The sequence below is a fragment of the Camelina sativa genome, chromosome 4 (genome assembly GCF_030686135.1).
Source record: "Camelina sativa cultivar CO46 ecotype springtype chromosome 4, ASM3068613v1".
Lineage (NCBI taxonomy): Eukaryota > Viridiplantae > Streptophyta > Magnoliopsida > Brassicales > Brassicaceae > Camelina > Camelina sativa.
Window position 1 is genome coordinate 7,193,323 of NC_141883.1, and position 21,002 is coordinate 7,214,324.

Sequence of the window (21,002 nt, forward strand, 5' to 3'; positions counted from 1 at the left end):
ATTAGAGTAAGAAATAGAAATAAGTAGCCTAAGAAGTAACCTAAGGAGGAGATGCTCTTTATGTTGGAGGGTCGATGGATGCATCACTTGTTTCAGACTCACGGAATTCAACAAATGCCGGATCAAGTTTGCGCATGAACTTTTCCAAGTACTCTATCTTCTTCTGTTGCTCAGCCACAACTTTGGAATGTTCTGCTTCCCGAGCAGCAATCTCAGCATCACGTTTTGTATTATAGGCAACTTGTTCTTCAATGATAAGATGAGCTTTCTTCATTTGCTCTTGCAATGCTACAAACGATGACGACTGTCCTTGTTGATAGCTCTTGCCATTGAGAAGATCCTAAAGTTGATCCTTAAGGCTTTCGAGCCCAAAAATATTACCTCGTGAATCCTTCTCAGTGGACTGAGAAAAGAAAAGGTGAAACTGTAAATAGAGAATTTGAAAGTTAAAGACTCTTTAAATATAGATTGTGAGACATGTAACTTTACCTAAAGAAAGATGGCCATATAATCTTCTAATGTGAGCTCCTGAACTCGTGAAGGATCTGACTCGATCTCAGATAGCTTAGGTTGTAAGTTTTTCTCATAAGTTGTAAAGATCTTCTCGGCCTTGCGATCGACATACGTACCATCTGGCTTTGTATGAGTCTCTTTGAAAACCTCAACAAGACTCACTGGTCTCCCAAGGTTTTCTTCCTGGAATGTTACAAAAACAAAGAAAAGAGTTAAGACATAAGTTTAAGTTGCAAAGGTGTAAGAAAAAAACATAAGTTACTCACCATTACGGTCTGACATAAGAGCATTGGAATAGATTTGACTCCTTTCATGTGCTTCTTCAATAACCCACTGAGCAACCATTGTTTTCCACAGTTCACCCTCGATCCATTTAGGTCGCACTCGACTAGTCCTAGCATCGCTAACCATGTTTTTCATCCTTCGTTGGCATATCTTATAGAAATACTCTTGCATTGTCCCTGTTATCAAAGGATCACAAGTGTGTGTTTTCTAGGAAAAAAGGAAAATATAATTAAGTTAGTGAAAAACAGCAAATAAAACCTATCTATGAAGGAAACCTCAGAACATAAAACTATACCGCAAAGTCAATGAAGTATCTTTCTCGTCTCTCCGGAGGCACACATGACCAATTGTAGTATAGACCATCAAATTTGTTCGTAAAAACTTTAGTAATCTTCCGAACCAGTGCTGATTTAGCATCACGAGTAAACGTCAGATAACATAAGAATCAAGTCAGTTTGACATCACGAGTAAACCTCATAACATAAGAATCAAGCGAGAAGCAAACATCAAACAAGATGCAAACCAATAACAGTCATGTCTTTCGACCAATAACAAACATGAAACACTAAGAGTGTTACTACAATCAGATGCAAACCAATAACAGAAATGAAACCCTTTGAGTGTTTACTACAATCAGACAACAAAAATCAACCAACTAACTAGAACATAGTTGTAAAATTATGAAAAAATAGACATACCAAGTCGTTTCAGGCTTGGGTTCCGGAGAGAGGACGGTGGTGAACTTATGACGGTCCGACACCATAAGTATCGCGTTTAGAGCCCTCAACGTGTCCTCCTAGAGTTCCGGCAACACTGGATCTGTCTCTGCGAAGTTGTTACCTTGCGAAGAAGGATGACTTTGAGCGTGGGAGGCTGCGCTTGGAGATCTCGTAGAATCTTCCAATGGATTCGATTGAACCGGTGGATTGTTCATAACTTCGCTTGAGGACCGAGATGGATGGTCTTCACCAACTTGATTCACAGAGTTTTGAAATAGGACTTGCGGTGGTGGATAGTTTCTGACCTGCGGTGCCGCAGATGTCGATAGTTGGAGAGAAACGCAGACTTGTTCTTGAGGCATCTGAGGCGTAGGATTTTCAGCCGCCGGCGTGAAGTTGTATTGAGGCGGTAGAGGGTTGATTCTTATCACTTTAGACAGAGGATTAGAGCCACCGAGTCTGAGAGAAGCGTTGGGGGCAACATTTCTCTTGCGTTCAGGCTTCTTAACAAGAGGCATATCGGCGAAGAAGAAGAAGAAAAAGAAAGGTTTCTCTTAGGGTTTCAGAGATAGGTTTAGAGAGATATCGGCGAAGAAGAAGTAGAAGAACAAGAAAGGTGAGAATGGTTAGAGATTAGGGTTGATGATTAGGATTAGGTCCTGAGTGATGGGCCGTTAATGGATTTCGTAAATGGATTTCGTGTTTAATTAACCCAAACATTTTCAATATAGTTGCTTATCAGTCCCTACGTAGTTGGTATATAAAAAGACAATTTTATTTGAAAAGGCTGGGCATGTTTTGGAGTCCATAATCTGGTCCACTGCGTAATTGTAGTATTTATACCCAAATATTTTGAAGTTAGTCACTTATTGGTCGCTAATCAGTGGCTTAATTTAATCCTTTTATAATTTAGTTTATATATTTTTAAACATAAATTTTAATATATATTACATATAAAACCATATTATTTAGAGCGTTTGCAAAATTTTATTGCACAAATTTGACATAAACATAATTAGGAGGATTCTTCGTCATCTGGTTCTTCATCATCCGAAGATGATAAATTACACAAGAATTCATCTTTTGGTTCCACATCTTCAACGCCGTAATCGAGATTTATTGGGTTTACTCCATCTTCCAAATTGTCAAGTACAATATCTTCAATTGTAGTCATCAATACAGCATCATCATTTTCGGTTTGCAAAAGAGTCGTCTCTGAACTGTTGACATATTCTCCAGAAATGTTTCCCCTCGGATTCACCTTTAGCACATTGAGCCATATTTGCTTCGGTTTTTTTATGTATGGATACGGAATATAACACACTTGTTCTGCTTGAGAGGCTGCATTTGCATATTATGAAAGTTACATTTGCATATCAACAATAATGCTTTATTTATAGAAATATATATAAATACATATATATATATATATATTTACCTAGAATAACAGGGTCATACCACTTGCACTTAAAAAGTGTGATTCTAAAATTAACCATCCCCTCATATTGAAGCTCTATGATATCAGTTATTTTTCCGTAGAAATCCGCTGCATCAGATTCATCCGTGTAATTTTCACCCTTAGCACAAACCCCATAGTTACATGGGTTTCGTCCAGCGCCGTGATTCTCTGTATGAAACAAATAGCCTCTTGTAAAATACATTGGCCATGTTTTAACCTTGTTCAAAGGTCCATGCACTCTCTCTTGAACCCAAGTAGGAAATGGATTTGTGGCGTTCCAGTAATTAACCTGCATATATATATGCCATAAAGTTATTTTCAATAATTTTAATAAGTATTTATATATAGCATGAGTATTGTTGTCACACACATATTCTTTAACCCATAAATGATATTCGTGTGCTCTTTTGGCGGAGAGTTCTTTCTCGGGAAGTCCTTGATATTTTGCTGAAAGAAAATCCTCGAACATACTATATATACAAGACAAACACAAATATATGAGAAATCATAGCAGATTATATATATATATATATATATATATATATATATATATATATACTAAAGCGCAAGTAATTTGAGCGATCCCTACTTAATTATATACCTCTCAATTGGCTTAAAATAGTCACAATTTCTTAAAACATATGCGTGTGCGCATTGATAGTCTCGGCTTAAGAGCCATGTTTCATGCATTTCCCATCTTGGACGGCCAACATGAGTAAATATAGAAGGCACTCCAGGCACATGATATACAGGGTTTTCACCTTCATCAAATCTTGTTAACCTGACCAAATGATTGAAAAGTAAATATATATTCACACAATATATTCAAATCTTGATAGCATTTACCTTGATTTTGTTTCTATGTTCACGGAAAAGTAGTGCTCTGAGAAGTATGCAATCTCGTCATTGATATATGATTCAACAATTGGTCCTGCTGCATATCTTTTGTTCTTTGCTTTTCTTTTCAATTTTTTAAAAAATCTTTCACAAGGATACATCCACCTATATTGGACAGGACCTCCTAATTCAGCTTCATAAGGGAGATGTATAGGTAGGTGCTCCATCACATCAAAAAAGGATGGTGGAAAGATCTTTTCCAAGTTGCATAGGATTAGAACTATATTCTGTTTTAGAATTTGAAGGCGACTTGTATGCAAAGTCCTAGAACATAAGTCTCGGAAAAATGCTCCAGCCCCTACAAGATTTATTCAAACTTCAATATCACATTAAGAATTATATAAGTAATTCATAAATAAATAGAATTTTGATTTATTAATTAACGAGTACCTGATAATGCAAGGTGGACATTCCTGTGTAGCAGTTCTGCAAAGATAAATGGAAGTAATCGCTCCATAAAAACATGGCAATCATGGCTCTTCATGCCTGGAAACTTTCCATTTTCCATATCAACACAACTAGCTAAGTCTGACGAATAACCATCTGGGAATTTAACTGAGTGTTTCACACATTCCAATAAGCTTGTTCTGGCTTCGTCTGTCAATGTATATGCCGGGAAAGGTGCTTTACCCCTACTATCAAGATGTAAGTGTGGCCGAGAAGAGAACTTAATAAATCCAATCTTGACATGATGGTATCTTTTGATTTACCCTTCACACACATAACAGTATACATGATGTTGTCCAAAAAATTCTTCTCTGTATGCATCACATCAATATTATGTCGTAGATTGAGGTCCCTCCAGTATGGCAGTTGCCACAATATGCTTTCTTTGTGCCAGTTGTGTTGCTTCCCATATCCCGTCATCTTCTTTTCATGACCATTTCCACCGACGTCCTTCGTTTCTGGTGGATTCACACCATTCAATCGCTCAGAATAAATTTGCTCACCGGTCAAAGACTCAGGTGGATACTCTATCATAGCGTCTTTACCTTTTAAGAAGTCTTTTTTATTCCGCCTAAGAGGATGACCATGAGGAAGAAATCTCCGGTGAAAATCAAACCAACATGTCTTCCTTCCATTAGGTAGATAAAAAGACTTTGTATCGTCTATGCAAACTGGACAAGACAATTTACCATGTGTTGTCCATCAAGATAACATGTCATACGCTGGGAAATCGCTGATCGTCCACATCAGCGCTGCTTTTAGATTAAAATTTTGACTCAAGGACACATCATACGCATCAACTCCAGTAGACCACAACTCTTTAACTCCTCAATAAGAGGTTGGAGAAATATATCGAGACTAGCTCGCAGATGATTTGGCCCAGAATTAAGAATTGTAAGAAACAAATACTCGGTATTCATGCACATACCAGGGGGTAGATTATATGGCGTCAAGATCACAGGCCATAAAGAATGATTTTGAGACATCCCAAATGGATTGAACCCATCGGTACATAATCCAAGATACACGTTACGGGGTTCTTCGACAAAACGAGGATTTTGTTCTTGAAAATACCTCCACTCCGCTGCATCAGAAGGATGATTCATTTCTCCCTCCTTTGTTTGGTGCTCGGCATGCCACCTCATTGCTGCTGCAGTCTTGTGGCTTTGATACATTCTCTTCAATCTATCAGAAATAGGCAGATACCACATACGACTATATGGTACTTTAGTTCTACGTCGGCCCTCCCGAGGCTTCCATCTTTGTGCACCACAAAACAGACATTTATCTTCCTTTTCGTCATCTTTCCAAAATATCATACAGTTGTTAATAAAAGCATCAATTGTATGATATGGGAGGCCTATATTGCGCATCAATTTTTCTGTCTCATAATGTGAACCAGTAGCCTGGTTTCCTTCTAGTAAATAATCAGTCAACATTTCACAAACCGAATCCACTAACTTTTCACTCATATTATAATCTGCCTTATTTTGCATGACTCTAGCAGCTAGGGATAATTGTGAGTGATCTTCATGACAACCATCATATAATGGATTTTTTGCACCTTCTAACAAGTCGCAGAATTTCTTGGAATGGTTAAGTACCAGTTCGTCTACATTCTGATAACTACCATCTTGATGATAATTATCATCTAAACTTATGTTATAACGAAATGCATCATTCACCATATCCACATATCTATCTCCTACCACATTACCCACTTCTTCATTCCCACTTATAAACGTCGGATCTACATAACTCGTTCCTATGCCCATATTAATTTCTTCCCCATGTTTATTCCAAACATAATAATCTGGCATAAACCCATAGCAAAAAAGATGATTCCAAATTGTACCCCCGGAAGAAGCCTACCGTTTTTGCACTTATCACAAGGGCAGTGAAACTTACCACCATTATTTTGTGCTAAACGCTGGCTATTTGCAAAAGCCATGAACTCCTTTACCCCGGTGCTGAACTCTTCCGTGAAATTTCCCGTCACTTCATCAAGCGTCTTATACATCCACTCCCAAAAATGACTATAATTAGAACTTCCCGCCATAATTAAAAACCTCTCACTCTCGTTTTTTTTTCTCTCTTGATTTTTTTTCTCACTCGAATTTTTTTTTCTCACTCTCGATTTTTTTTCTTATTAATGCTTTTGCTTGTGGTGTGAATGAAATAAGAAACGAAGGTGTGGAATATATAGAGTTTTTTGGCGACTACTTACTGACTATTTCACGATTGTGATGTGACTCAAACTAACAGTCACAAAAAAACAAAGCTTACCAACCCCACAAACGAATAAAACATGTTTCGTTTTGGCCGACATGTTTACGACTCGCCTCATTAGTCGGTTAGTAGTCACTTATTTTCCGACTAACAGATGTGGTCGTATGTTAGTCACCAATTTAACGACTCGCCGCAGTAGTCCCCATGTAGTCACCAAATTAGCTACTCTAAGGTGACAATATTACTTTCTTGTCTTTCAGTCGTTAAACCGTTGCTAATTAACGACTACTGAACCAACTACTCAATTCAGTCGGTAAATAACGACTAACTTACGACTAATAATGAGCAGTTGTAAATTAGTGGGTAAGCGGTCGGTATATAGTCACTAAATTTGGCGACTACGTGTTTAGTCGCCAATCGTAGTCGTAATTGTCCTGTTTTCTTGTAGTGTTGAACTTTTATTGCTTGCTTGGTTTGCTAGATCCAAACGACAGTTTAGGGTTTAGTGAATTCATTACATAGATAGTTAACGATGCGGAAGTAGGTTAGCTTTACAACAATGATTTGAGTTCTAGAACGGTGTCTAATGCAACCCCATCTTCCACCTTAGTCCGAGAATTATATCCCCATAGAAACAACTTATTTACTTTCCGTTTTAAATTATTACTTGAAACAAAAACTTTCTCTTTTGTCTTAGCTATTTTCGATCTACAGAATTTCATAGTGTAATTGATTGGTCTCTGTGGATTCGATCATGAAGTGTTACGACGACACCACTAGATCGTGGTTGAGTGCACATTAGGTTTTAATTGAACTTTTGATCATGTACATATGCGTCTTGGTTCTTAGTTTCCACGAGGAACATGATATCAACTCTATACTATCTGTTGATATCCTTAAGGTATAGAATTGTCAGAGAGTTCCTCAAACCCTGATAATTACAGTGTAGTATCCTCATGGTGGAGATGGTGGCTTCGAGGTTCCCACCTCCCCTAAAGCTTTTCCTATAACCTGATCAGCGAGTTTTCTTTTAGAGGAGGAAGCTCCTTCGTCTTCAGTTGCTGGAGCAGACTTACGCTTAGTTCCTCTCTCACTTGTTTCAAAAGGAGTTGAAACCAAATCCCGAATCACTAATGGCTTGTTTTGAGTCAACTCTGGGGTTTCTAGTGTTATAAAATCCATAAGCTCTCCTTGATGCTCCAAATTGTGGGACTTCTCAATGGTATCATTGTTGGAGTTTGAATTAGCTGCATCTTCCGTAGCATCTTTTGCTGTGTCTAGAAGAAGTTTATACTCCATTTCCTGAGTCAAATCTGAGCAGGTTGCAACGAGATGGGAGAGGCTGCCACATGTAGAACAAAATTTTCTAAGCTTATCAAAAGTAAAACGTATGAGGATGGCTCTCTCTGGTCTTCAATGAGAAAGAAGTAATGAAAAATATTCTGTTGTTTGCATCTATTTTAATACGCACTGATGTGTGTGATATTTCACTTCAAAATCTTTTACCTTAAAAGACCACACGACTACTGCAAGTGCACAGTTAATCAGTTGGAGTATTTAAGGATCGATCCCACAGAGAGTTATTGTTTAGAGAATCCGTCGGAAGAGATGTAAGGCTAGGACTCAATAAAAATGTGGTTTTATTTGTCACGGTCGTAAGTAAGCAATAAACAAAAATAAAAGCAAGTAAAATAAATGAGAAAAGCGTTGGGCATCAAGGGGAATCGCAGGGGATCAATGATCTATCTATCTAGGAAAGTTTAGAGTTAGTTTGTTTATCTAAAACTCGGACTACGAAACACGAATGAACCATTAACGTATAGGTCACAAGCTAACCATCTAAGATCCCTATACTCCGAGACTCAACTTTCGCAGGCAGTGACACATAGATCAAAGCATTTAAAACAGATTTGATTCTAATCCATGAAGTTCCATAGATAAGTGGTATGTGCTTCCTATGACACGACACACATCTAAGCTAGGTCAAGCACATATGCAAGTTTTTGGCGACGCACACACACTTTAGATCATAGTTAGTTCATGTGGCTAACTTAAAGCATTAAGAAAAGACTTAAAATTAATGTATAGAATAAACAAGAATATAAATCTAACAAACAAATAAATCTAACAAACCCTAAAAATTGCCACCTAAACTAAGATCATCTCCCCCCTTTGATTTATCCCTTTAAACCCAACTAGAAAAGTACTCTAGAATGTTCAAGGGAATCATCAAGCAAGGTATAAAAAATTCATAAACATAAAAGAATAAATATAGAAAATGGATTTAGATATTACTTCAATGATTGTCAAACAAAGTGTAGGATCTTCTTCCTTTTGAAACAAAGAACAAAGCAAATAGAATAGAAAGAGTTGGTGGATCTTCAAAGGCTTTGAGAGAGGGACGAGAGAGAGCTTCCGGTCGTCGGCTGCTCCTCTGGTCGTGTCTCTAGGCTGCTCCAATGATTGCACTCACTAAACCCTGGGGCTTAGATGAGTATTTATAGGGTATTGAAGGCTTAGGGTTTTATATGGGTAAAAACGTATTGTTTTTTTAGTGCAGGACAAGGGGCAGCGAGAGAGGCTTCTGGACCATGGTGGAGGCTTGGACTGGGCCGTGGTGATGGTCGCTGGTCAGGCCTTCAATAAAATCCCATCGGCTGGATGGTTCTCTTCATGTCCGTTTATAACACGTCTCGGTAAATTGGGCATATCTTCTGAATGGCTGAATGGATTGAATTCAAGGAGAAAGATTACTCTTTCAGCTTTCCATAGACACTAAGCACGTCAAAATTTGAGTTCTGGAAGTTCTTCAAAAGTTGCACGTACTGTAAAGCTCTGAATCTTTCCTGAAACATATTTTCCTTGTCTTTTGGTTTGCGATAAAACCTGTAAAACCTTCTTCAAACTTTAAATACCTGATAATAGACATTAAAGCCTTGGAATCATGTCAAACTCTTCCTAAATCCATACTAAAACTATAGCTAAAATAGGTAAAATAGTGATAATATCAACTCCCCCAAACTTAGACTTTGCTTGTCCTCAAGCAAACAATCAAAGTAAATCATGGAAAAGAGGTTTTGAAAATCATGGGAATTTACTTATATTTGGGGATATCGTCTTTGCACTCTTCTTCGCCTTGACATTAGGAACTTACATTTGTAATTATCCATGAGAATCATCAACGCTCCTTGATCCAACAATTCTTCGGAGTTTCTGAAATCTCCATTGTCATCTATTTACATAAATTAAAGCAATAATAAAAAGTGAAATCTTACCATGGGAAAATCGATCAATGGCTTGTCGACTCTCTTCAAGCCAAGACTTTCTTCGTATGATTCCATTTATTTCCCTTTTCTCACTTCCAAGGCTTCATTTTATTTCTTTTATAGATCCCTTGCTCTTTTTTTTCATATATTGGACAGGCTTCCATGAAATCCAAAGTATGCATGGGTTTACCCGACATCCCTTGGCTCACTTCTTTTTTTTTTTGTCATCTGATATTACAACGGAAAACAAATAGAGAAAAAGCCCCAGAGGGGAAGAAAAAACAGAGAATCATAGGAAGAAACACTACAAATGGTTGATGATGAAGCCAAACCGCTCTCCAACCACTGTGAACTGCAGTGTAACGTACCAACAAACACTTTATCCTTCTGCAGAAATTTGGTCATGTAGCCATGAGGGTCCTCCTAAAGCCAAATATGACTGGAAACGTCCATCCCGTGTCACGCTCTTGGCTATAGAAGAAGCCACTCGATTCGTGGACCTTCCCACTTGTTGAGACTCCCACGTCTCAAAACCAGCACATACCTGATGGATTTCCTGCAACGTGAAGGAAAAGCGAGGCCATTGATGAGGGTTGATGATCGCTTCTACCACCTGGGCACTATCAATGGCTATGATTACCCTCTCCACATTAAGATTCCTGAGGTTAGTCACTGCCCACAACCACTTGTCCTTCATTATCTCTAACTAACCAAGCACCACCAAACATAGAGGAGGAATTCACCCACGATAATGCCACATTACAATTGACAGTGTTGTGAGGGGGTCTACTCCATTGGCGCTCTACTGTCTCACCACCCCCGTATCTGTTATAGTCAAGCGGATCATCCTGTTGTTGTTTGAAACTGACTTTCTTTGTGGTGTGGGAATGAATGATGTATGGAATGATGATGTATGGAATGAATAGAAGTCAGGGTGTTTCAATTCCCCTTATGCAGTTGCAGTATAAGAGGTGTCAATCCTATCTGAGTGATTGTGAACAATCAAGATGTGCATATGAGTCTAAGTCAAGCCAATTGTAAAGATTGTTTGTCACTAACAATCCTAAAATGAGATATGAAATGCAGAAAGTAAAAACAACTAGAACAAGATACTAAATGCAAATGAAACAGACAAATTAAAGCTATAATGAAACTAGAACAGAGATAGACACTATGCTAATGAACTAATGCAAGACAAGTAATGAACAGGAAACTAAGTGAATGCAATGGAAATGAAACAGGAATGAAACAAGACAATCACAAATCGAAAACACAAGTTCTGGGGATGAACTCGAGCAGCACTCGACCGAGTGTAGGTCCAGTACGTGGTCGAGCTAGACTTAAACGTGAAAACAGAGCAACACAAGAAAAACAGAGCAATGCTAAAACTAATCAAACAACAAGCAAGCAATGATATTTAGACTAAGATTTCAATAGACAAAGAAGGCCTTGAGGAGGGATTCATGGGCTGAGCTAATCATTGTGGTTATCTAACTTGGTCAACAAATCTCAAGCAAACTTTGAGCTGATCTCTAGACATACTATTCTAAGACATGTTTAATCCACTCTCATGGCAAGAAACAATCAAACCTATGCAATTCTAGACTTGTTCTCACAAAGTAAAGAATCTACACAAGCAGGCATTAAGCAATACATCTCAAACCAAACAAGACTCCTAATCTCTTAGCAAGCCTAATGGTAAGCTCTAGATCTAGCCTTATCTATGCTCCTTAGACATTGGTATGATGCTAAGATGCTTGAAATCAAACCCTACCTTCTCAGATATAGGATCAGCATTAAGATCATCTAGCCTAGAAGAGATCTACAACAATCAAGCTTGACCAAATCAAACAAACCACAAGATCAACCCAGCCTAACCCATCCTCAAGGTCCTAAGCAAACTACTCACAAGAACACATGATGAAATATGTCAAAAACCCAGAAAATAATGAAACTTGCATCATTAGAAAGATGAAACAGAGATCTACAATGTTGATGAAAAAATAAAACTCGAAATCTTAATATTTTGAAAGTTATGAAACAAACAAAATACAAGGATCTAGTCTTTCTTTCTTAAACAAGTACAAAATCTAAAATAAAAGAAAAGTGCAAAAGGAATAAAATCTAAAAAGGTAAAAACTAGGTTTTAGACTCTCTAAAAAGCTGGACTCTTTGGTGGCTGCAGGTACAAGGGCCTTATATAGGAGGTGAGGTGGAAGCCCTAAAAATACAAAAAGTCAAAGTAGTCAACGGCTCGGTCAACTCGACCAGTGCTCGGTCGAGTGGCTGGTCGAGCTGGCTTCTCTCGTGCATTCTCCACTCGGTCGAGTCCTCCTCAGCACACGGTCGAGTAGTGGTCGAGTGGTGCGGTCGAGTTGGACTCCGGACCTTGATTCTACAGCCTTAACTCTCTTGTTTTCTCCTCAGGACAGCTTCACTTCTCCTCAACATTGCTTCCATGCTCCTTAAGCTCCAAAATCACCTGTTTATGCATGAAAAGATGCAAATGCAATGAAATTATACTCTAATGCATGATTAGTCCTAAAGCTACACAATAATGGCCTAAATAGATAGCAAAAGATGCAAAAGTTGTGAATAAACTAAGGGAAAACAAGGTAAAATATATGAACATCATTGTTCCTCTGTCCACTGCAGTGCATCTTGGAAAGCCTTTAAAACAACTTCCTGCACCTCACCCTGTTTACCTTGAAACACCACTGTATTTCTGTACTTCCAGATATTCCATAACAGCCACGGGATAACTTTCCGGACCTCCTCTGGAACTGCTGGATTTTGAATCACCTCCGCAAGATGCTCCCAGTTGTTCTTAACACTGATCTCCGAGAAACCCCCCATAGGGTTTGGTATATTTTCTAAAGCAAAAGCCTGGCGGGCTACATGACATCCAAACAGCGTATGTCCTATCATTTCATTTGGAACTCCACAGACAGCACATCTCAGATGTATATTAAGTCCCCGTGATGCTAGTCTATCTGCAACCGCTAAGGCACCAGATAGCATTCGCCACAAGAATGATTTAATTTTAGGGACTGTTTGCAAGCTCCATACCTTTGCTTTTAGATTTTTTGATTGAATAACCTCCTCTGGTGGCTTCTCATAAAGAGTAGGTAAGGTTCGTGCCAACCAATATCCACTTTTGACTGTGTAGGATCCAGCCTTATTGTAAGGCCAGATAAATCTATCTTCATGGCCTGCTGTTATCTTCATTGCTAGAATCCGGTTTGCATCACCTGGGGGAAACAAGTCTTTGACTTTGGGAACATCCCATTGGCCAGTGACCGGATCTCGCAATGCAGAAACCTTGAGACTGACGTCAAAGAAGATTTGAGAGCGAATGGAGCCTGCGGATGTTCTTCCTGAATCCATTTTTCTTGTCATACCAGAGTACTGCGTCCATCCCCGATTACTTTTAATAGCCCTTTTAAAGCAGATCTCGACCATGTAGGATACTGCGCCATGCGTAAGACGGTCGAGAGCCAGCCCCACAGTCTAAGATCGATTGTTGCGGAAATAGCGGCTCTTGAAAAATCTTGCAACCAGTGACGTCGGGTTATTAAGCATCCGCCATGATTGTTTAGCGAGTAGCCTTGGCTCACTTCTTTGCTACCTATATCCTTATTCTTTTTTTTCCTCTTTTTTTTTCTTTTTCTTTCCTTTTCTTTTTCTCTTTTTTTTCTTAGACTTACAAAGGGAAGAGAGAGGGGAACATACTTTGGAAGAAGTGCAATGTCTTGTGTGACTTGAATGTAAAGATCTAATCCAATGTATACCAATTCCCAAGGCTTGATAATTAAGTCCGGTTTAGGTCCTATATAATGTAGAGACAACGTTAGATCATCCGAATATCCATCAAATAGGGACTTTGGGGATTGTTGAGTCGGCTCACAGTCTTTCCAAACTTCGGTTCTGTTGTCAAGAATAATCAAGAGTCATAAGAGTGTTAATCCAAATCAAATAAACCGTTAGAATAAGATCATAATCCCCTATTAGTTTTGACTCAATAAAAAAAATGTGACTCAATAAAAACGTCAAAATTATTGATGTAAAAGGTGAAAAAAGGTCTCAAGTCAACAAAATAGAAAATAGCATTAGTATAGGATGAAACATCCTTCCCCCCAGACTTAAATCACACCGTCCTCGGTAGGAAAAAAGAAAGAGTTAAGGATTACAAATCATAAGGAAAAGTGTAGGGTTTAAGAACAATATCTCCTTGATGGAATGATGTTGTGTCGACTCTTAGACGTTTAATGGTTGCCCAAAATATGTCTTAAAATTCGGCTGTGGTAATGAAAATGTGGTGACTAACCATTTGTACTTCCTTTTGTTGCTTGACATCGAGTATGAACTAGGCTAAGTCGATTAGAATTGTGTTTGATAAATCTCTAAATGCATCCTCCTTGAAACAAAAACCTAAAACCATCAATAATAATGATAAATAAAAATCATAAAAACATACCTAAGTGATAGAATGGTGATGATTGGTGGTAGGATGGTGGTGGTTCGGATTAGTCTTTATGTACACGGATGAACGGTTGGTATGGTACGCGGTACATAGGACATGGTACACGGTATGTAGGACATGGTACACGGTATATAGTACATAGTACATGGTACATAGTACATGGTACATAGTACATGGTACATAGTACATGGTACATGGTACATAGTACATGGTACATGGTACATGGTACATAGTACATAGTACATGGTACGCAGACGCGATACGTAAGATGTAGTTCGTGCTGCATGGCATCGGCTAGTATGGCTGGTGGGGACTCTTGGTATCGATCACATGAGGATTGTGATTGATCTGTGCCTTCGGCATACGTCGGTCATGTTGAACATGGCCTGTCAGTAGGTAGTACTTGCCACTAGACATAGTGTGTTGCCAATCCATGGACCTTCTTCTTCTTTTCTTCCTTAGTCCACTCCTTGTACTTGTTAGGATCAGTTGGACACTCTTGTGAGGCTTCAGCATCAGTAGGTTGATAGACTTGTTCATGACTCCAATTATTGCATCCGCCAGAATTGTTGAATAAGGCTTGTACTTTCCACTCTAGGCGGCTCTAGATGGTGTCAATGGTGTAACCCATGTTGATAAGTGGAACTTGTGTTTTTATGTAATTTTAGAGCTTAATTCTTCATTTTTTTTGTGCATATTCATGAGCATTTAGGTTGTTTAGGTTGCATTTTGCATCAAGTTTGTTATCCCAGATGTTGGAGTAGAGATGTACAAGTAAAGTGTGCTTTGGAGCCAAATAAGTCAATAATTAGCAATATAATGGAAGAAACACATTTGGATGCACACAAGATGATTGGTGATTCGGAACCAGTCTGCAGTCCCTCAAAGATCGACTCGTATGAAGACCTTTCCTTGGTATTTAGCTCCAGAGTTCTTCATCTACGTTATTGGAAATTGAGTAAGATTTGCAATGGAGGTGATTTCAGGCCAATCGGATGTGTGTGTAAAGAGTTATACCTGTTTGAGTGGACGTATATACAGCCAGAGTGAAGACAGGAGCCACACGCGGCCAAGACCAACGGCCAAACCATGGCCGAGTGAAGCAAGCGGTCATGCCCATCGGCCAAGACATGACCGATGGAGCTCCTAGACGTCAAGATCAGGGACTATACACGGCCAAGTCAAGCGGCCAAACCATGGCCGAGTGAAGCAAGAGATCTAGCCCAAGCGGCCAAACGATGGCCGATGGAGTTCAGTCGGATGGAGATCAGGGAGACCAAGCGGCCACACCAAGTGGCCAAGCCATGGCCGCTGGAGCCAATACCACACTTGTTTTAGTTTTGATCCGGGTTTGACCCAATTTGTTTTTGGGTTGATCCGGGTTTTCTTTTATTTTCCTATAAATACTCTAACCCTATTAAGGGGAGATTGATCTCTTATCTTTGGCTTAGCTTTTGTTTTATCTCTTGTTTTAGCAGATTTTAGGGTTCTTAAACTTTCTTACTCTTGGTTTGTTGGATGATTGAGTACTTCTAAGTTTTTAATATCAAGTTCCTCTTTTATATTCTCTAGTCTACAATCTCTAATTATGATTTCACAAAGATCAAACCCATTCCTTTGTGTGATCATAACTATAAGTGAGTAGATCCTTTAGAACTTTGGGCTTGGTAGATTAGGGAGATAGATGATTGATCTTTGATGTCTAGGGGTTTATTTATGTGATTCCTATCTTTTTTAGTGTTAATAATGCTAGATAGGCTTGATAATGCTTGAATTTAGACATTCGGATTTCCATACCCATAAGGTGTTTGATGAAATTCCTGAACCAAACTATTCAAGAGCTTTGCATTCCTAGCCAATGGAAATTGATGATTAGGATGCTTAGTGGTATTTAGACTTGTTTATAATGCATGCTTACCTTGTGATTGCCTTTGGAAATTGTTGATTATCACTTGATTAGCATAGGATCTCTATCATGGAAATGGATTGATTTGCTTAGGTGCTCTTAGCCATAGGATTGTTCTTGATTGTTTGCTTAGACATCTAGGATTGATTAGCTATCTCCCAAGTCATTTACCTTGTCCAAGGTTCATTTGTTTTATCTTGATTTAAAGCAGTTTTAAGTTTGTGTTTCCCTTGCTTTGTGTTTTCTTTCTTTTGCCTTGTTTAAATTTGCTTGTTACTTAAGTTGTTACATAAAACCAACCCTTTCTTATTAGCTTAGATTAAGCATTCATGTGTATTCCTAGTGTCTTGATCATTGCAAACTGAGGTTCGATAATTTAATTGATTGAAATATACTACATCAATAAGCTTCGTTCGTTGATCTTGTATATCCTCCATGTGGTTTAAAACTTCATTGTTGATAGCATTGATTTGTTCCTCCAAGCGTGTAACGTCTGCGGTGATAGCTTCGAGTTTAGCTCCAAATTCAATACTCATCCTATCCAATTTAGCATTTAGAACTTTAGCAGCCTCCTCTTGACTTGATATAAGCTCTTCCATCATCTTCATGAACTTGTCTTCAGTGTGAGAAATCCTTGAAGTGATTGGTTTTCGAGTGTCATAGAAAATATTTTCTTTGACATCAACACTCATGACTTCTTGCGGATCAAGGTATTGGTCCGTTGCAAAGCATAGCACGTCCGCGGTACGGCGTGTATGAATGGTCAGCTGGGTCGTAAAGTGATCCCATGAGTGCTCGGCCTTGAGATGGTCGAGTAAAAGAACGGTGACAAAGGCGCCTAGATGGTGGTACATGTACTGGTCGAGAGTGACCAACTATGCTTCAGTAAAACTATGCATAAGCATTCACTTCTTTTTTTTTTATGAAACTTTTCTAGGAGACATCAGCTGGACTTTCTTTCCCTTTTTCTTCTTAAGAGACTTAGAGCCTTTAACCAAACTTAACTTTAGAGATAAATCTTTTCTTTTCTTTTGACCAATTAATTCTTTCTTTTCTCCCCCCCTTAATCTCTCTTGCTTCCAAACCTTTACCCAAATCAAAATTCTAACCACCTATTTCTTTCAAAACCAATCTGATTAGCTAGTTCTAAAGATTCCAAACCTAGCTAAAACAAGAGCCAGTTCTTTGTCATTCTCAATACTCTCAAGGTTTCACAACCTATAGCATTATCAACAAGGAGGCCTCACTCAACAAATCAACACAAGGCTTGAAAGAAAAGGTTGGGGTTCAAAGGTATGGCAAGAGGTTGGATTAAACAAAATAGAGTGGCCAATAGAGATAGTTAACCCAAATGAAAGTTCCATGAGGTAGCATTCATAATCCATATGCAAGATAATTTAAAGATCAAATTAAAGTCCAAATAATACAGAGATGCAGCAATGATCAAGCAAGCTTTACACTAGAATAAAATGCTTTCAAGTGACACAATGCTTTAAGCTTAGACTCTTCATTTTTTCCCAAAGATTAAACAAGCACCAATGAACTATAAATGAGGGCTGTGGGTTCAATCCTAAGACTCTACTTTTACAAGGTAGCTTCATTATCATCCCAAATACAAATGCATACTAAATGCTTCTTGACTCAATCCTAAAAGACAATAATGAATATGCAAAACTACATGCATTTGTTTTTGGTTTTTGAAAATTTTCAATTTTTTTTTATTTTTCTCAAAACATAGCTATTAACAATGCGACACACAAATTGAAAATCAAAACAAAACAAAATGTTAGCTGGCTAGTCTTTCCCCAAACTTAATTTACATCGTCTCGGTGTAAAAAAAATCCAAGAGAAAACTAACAAAATAAAGAAAACAAAACTCAAATGATATATACAATGGAAAGTTAGGACCATACCTTGGTCCTAGTTGTGAACCTTAGGGAATGGAGTGATAGGAGGAGCTTTAGTGCTCCCTTGAGATCCTGTTGAATTGGTGGAAAGAGAGTGGAGGTTGAAAGTGAGGACACTTGAGAGAAGGACATGAAGCTTGTCTTTGTCATATTGATACTTGGGATCTAGCCTGGCTTTGACACTTGCAAATGGTGAATAAGGACCTTTGCGTTTCACTTTGTACTTGATTGTTCCATCAACAAGCCCCAAGGGATGCAAACACAAAGTCATAGGAGATGAAAAAATGGTGGGAGGGTGGGTTTGTTTCTTCTTTCTCTTCTTCTTGTCAACAACTTTTGTTGCTTGACCCAAATCCCCTTCTCTAGAATCTCCTTTGAGGTCATCAAATAAAGAGTCTCACACTCACCATCCAAAAGTTCTCATCAAGCTTTGTAGTCTCTTTAAATCCCACATTAGCAACTTGGAGCTTTTCATGTTGATCATTCAAGTCTCTATCCTCTTCCTTAGTTGCCACTTCTTCACTAGTGATTGTTCCACAAAAAATTGTAGAGGAAGGTTTTATAGGATAGGATGTGTTGGGATTCACTTGAAGAAGAGTTACTCTCTTGTTTTGAAAATCAATGCTTGCCCCCACAGTGTTGAGAAAGGGAGTTCATAGTATGAGAGGGAGCTTGTTGGTTTCAACTACCATGAAGTCTGTTGGAACCGTGCAATCACCAACCTTGAGTGGATAGTTCTCAATAAAATCAAGTGGAGATTTTGAGGAAGCATCTCCAAACATGATGGAAGAAGAGGGTTGCTTCATGTCTTTGATCCCAAGACTCTTTACCATCTCAAGTGACATCACATTAACACTTGCTCCTGAATTACATAAAGCATCATCAAGTTGTAAGGCACCAAGTGAACAAAGTATAGTGAATCTGCCAGGATCTTCAATCTTAGAGAGTGATTTTGGTCCAGGCTGTTGTTCACTTGGTGAATCAAAGATTCCCATGATTTCTTCCACCTTCTCTTTGTTTGCTAGAATAGCTTTGAGAAACTCTATATGGAGAGGAACTTGAGACAAGCTATCCACATAAGGCAAAGGTGCTCCAACTCTACTCATATTAGCTTTGAAACTTGAGAGCACTTTCTTTTTAGCCTTTGTAAGAACCCTTTGTGGAAATGGAAGTGGAGGACTATAAAGAGAAAAAGCAACACTTGGTGCATCTTTCTTTTCAACCTCCTTGGTGACTATCTCATTACCCCTAGATCCTTTCTCAGTTTTCTCAACTTTAGCAACCACCAAACTTTTAGCAGTAGAACCATATAGAAGAGCTTATATTTCTTCAATAGACCGTTCATTCTCATCAGCATGGCGATCCAGTTTTGATTTTTCGAAACTCATACTAGTAACCCTGTTCACTTCTTTCGTGAAGATGGCATTGCAAAACTCTTTTGAGTTTGGTTTTGGTTTTCCCGGTAGTGAACCAATTTGTCTTGGTGAAGAGGACAAAGCTTGTCCCTGGACCTGTGTTTTCAACCTCTCAATCTTGGCATTTAACGCACCATAGACATTTTCAACTTTGTGGTGCATGGCTTTCATTTGTGTGGCAAGTTCAATGGCTCCTCTTCCTTGTCCTTCTAGGAGTTGTCTAAGTAAAGCATTTGTGTCATCTACTTTTCCTTGAGGGTGTGGTGCATTCATTTGTTGCTGAGGTTGGGAATAGGTTTGAGGCTTGGCTTGGTAGTTCCCTTGAGGGTTAGGCTGATAATTGGGTTGAGAAGGAAAACCAGGAGGTTTTTGTGGTGGATAAGTCTGATCTTGTGGGTTCTCCACATTAGTGCTGTGGTAAGAGAGATTTGGATGGTTGCGGTAATTAGGATTGAACTTGTTATACCCCTGGCCACCAACATAATTGACCTCTTCTTGTCTCTCAACACAAGCTTCCATACCTTCTTGATAACCTTGATAAAGTTCACACTCATTGACAAAGTGAACTGGCTTTTGATTTGCAAGAATCATCTTATCCATCTTATCATTAAATGCTTTGATCTCCTTCTGGTGCTACTCATTCATATCAGTATAGTCCCTTGGAGTTCTATCATAATCCTCTCCATAGTTCCCATCACTTTGAGCAAGATTCCATTGCTTGTTATGTCAAGAAGCATTTTATACTTAGGCAAGACTCCTCTATAGAGTGTACTCAACTGTGACTCTTTGGAGAAACCATGATGTGGACATTGAGAGATGTATCCCTTGAATCTTTCCAATGCTTCACAAAAACTCTCATTTCCCTTTTGAGCAAAGCTTGATATCTCATTTCTTAGTCTTGTTGTTCTTGTAGTAGAGAAGAATTTGGATAGGAAAGCCTTCTTACATTGATCCCAGGAGGTAATGGTGTTGTGAGGCAGATTCTTTTCCCAAATGTGAGCTCTGTCACCAAGAGAGAATGGGAAGAGGCGTAGCTTGAAAGCATCTTTAGAGATACCATTGATCTTAACAGTCCCACAAAACCTATCAAATTGATCCAAGTGATCAAGTGGGTCTTCCATAGCCAAACCATGAAATTTTGATCCCTGCACCATGTTGATAAGACTGGCCTTGATTTCAAAGTGATTGTTCTCAACTGGTGGAGCTCTAATACCAGTGCGGTGTCCATTGACATTAAGTGCATCATAACCTCCAATGAGAGGGGCTTGTCTTGGTACATGGTGTGGAGCTCTATCATCATTGGGCTGGTCATTTCCATCATGACCAACACGCTCAATCAAGTCTGCTTGGCCTTGACTTCTCAAGTTCATACACCCTGCAAAAGAGAATTCAAAACACCAAAGAAAACCAAGCAAGTAACAATGTAAAGTAAATGAATAGGCTCAAGCAAAGTTGAAATCCTAATGGTCAAATTGA

At 38.7% G+C, this 21,002-nt stretch overlaps 1 non-coding gene and 1 pseudogene across 2 annotated transcripts; one reads left to right on the forward strand and one right to left on the reverse strand.

Moving 5' to 3' along the window:
• Positions 1-4,265: 4,265 nt before the first annotated feature.
• LOC147945537 (uncharacterized) lies at positions 4,266-10,034 on the reverse strand (annotated as a pseudogene). Its single transcript, XR_015596626.1, has one exon. The product of XR_015596626.1 is annotated as an uncharacterized LOC147945537 (transcript).
• Positions 10,035-20,318: 10,284 nt separating this feature from the next.
• LOC147945538 (small nucleolar RNA R71) lies at positions 20,319-20,425 on the forward strand. Its single transcript, XR_015598007.1, has one exon. It is a non-coding gene; the product is annotated as a small nucleolar RNA R71 (small nucleolar RNA).
• The last annotated feature ends 577 nt before the right edge of the window (positions 20,426-21,002 follow it).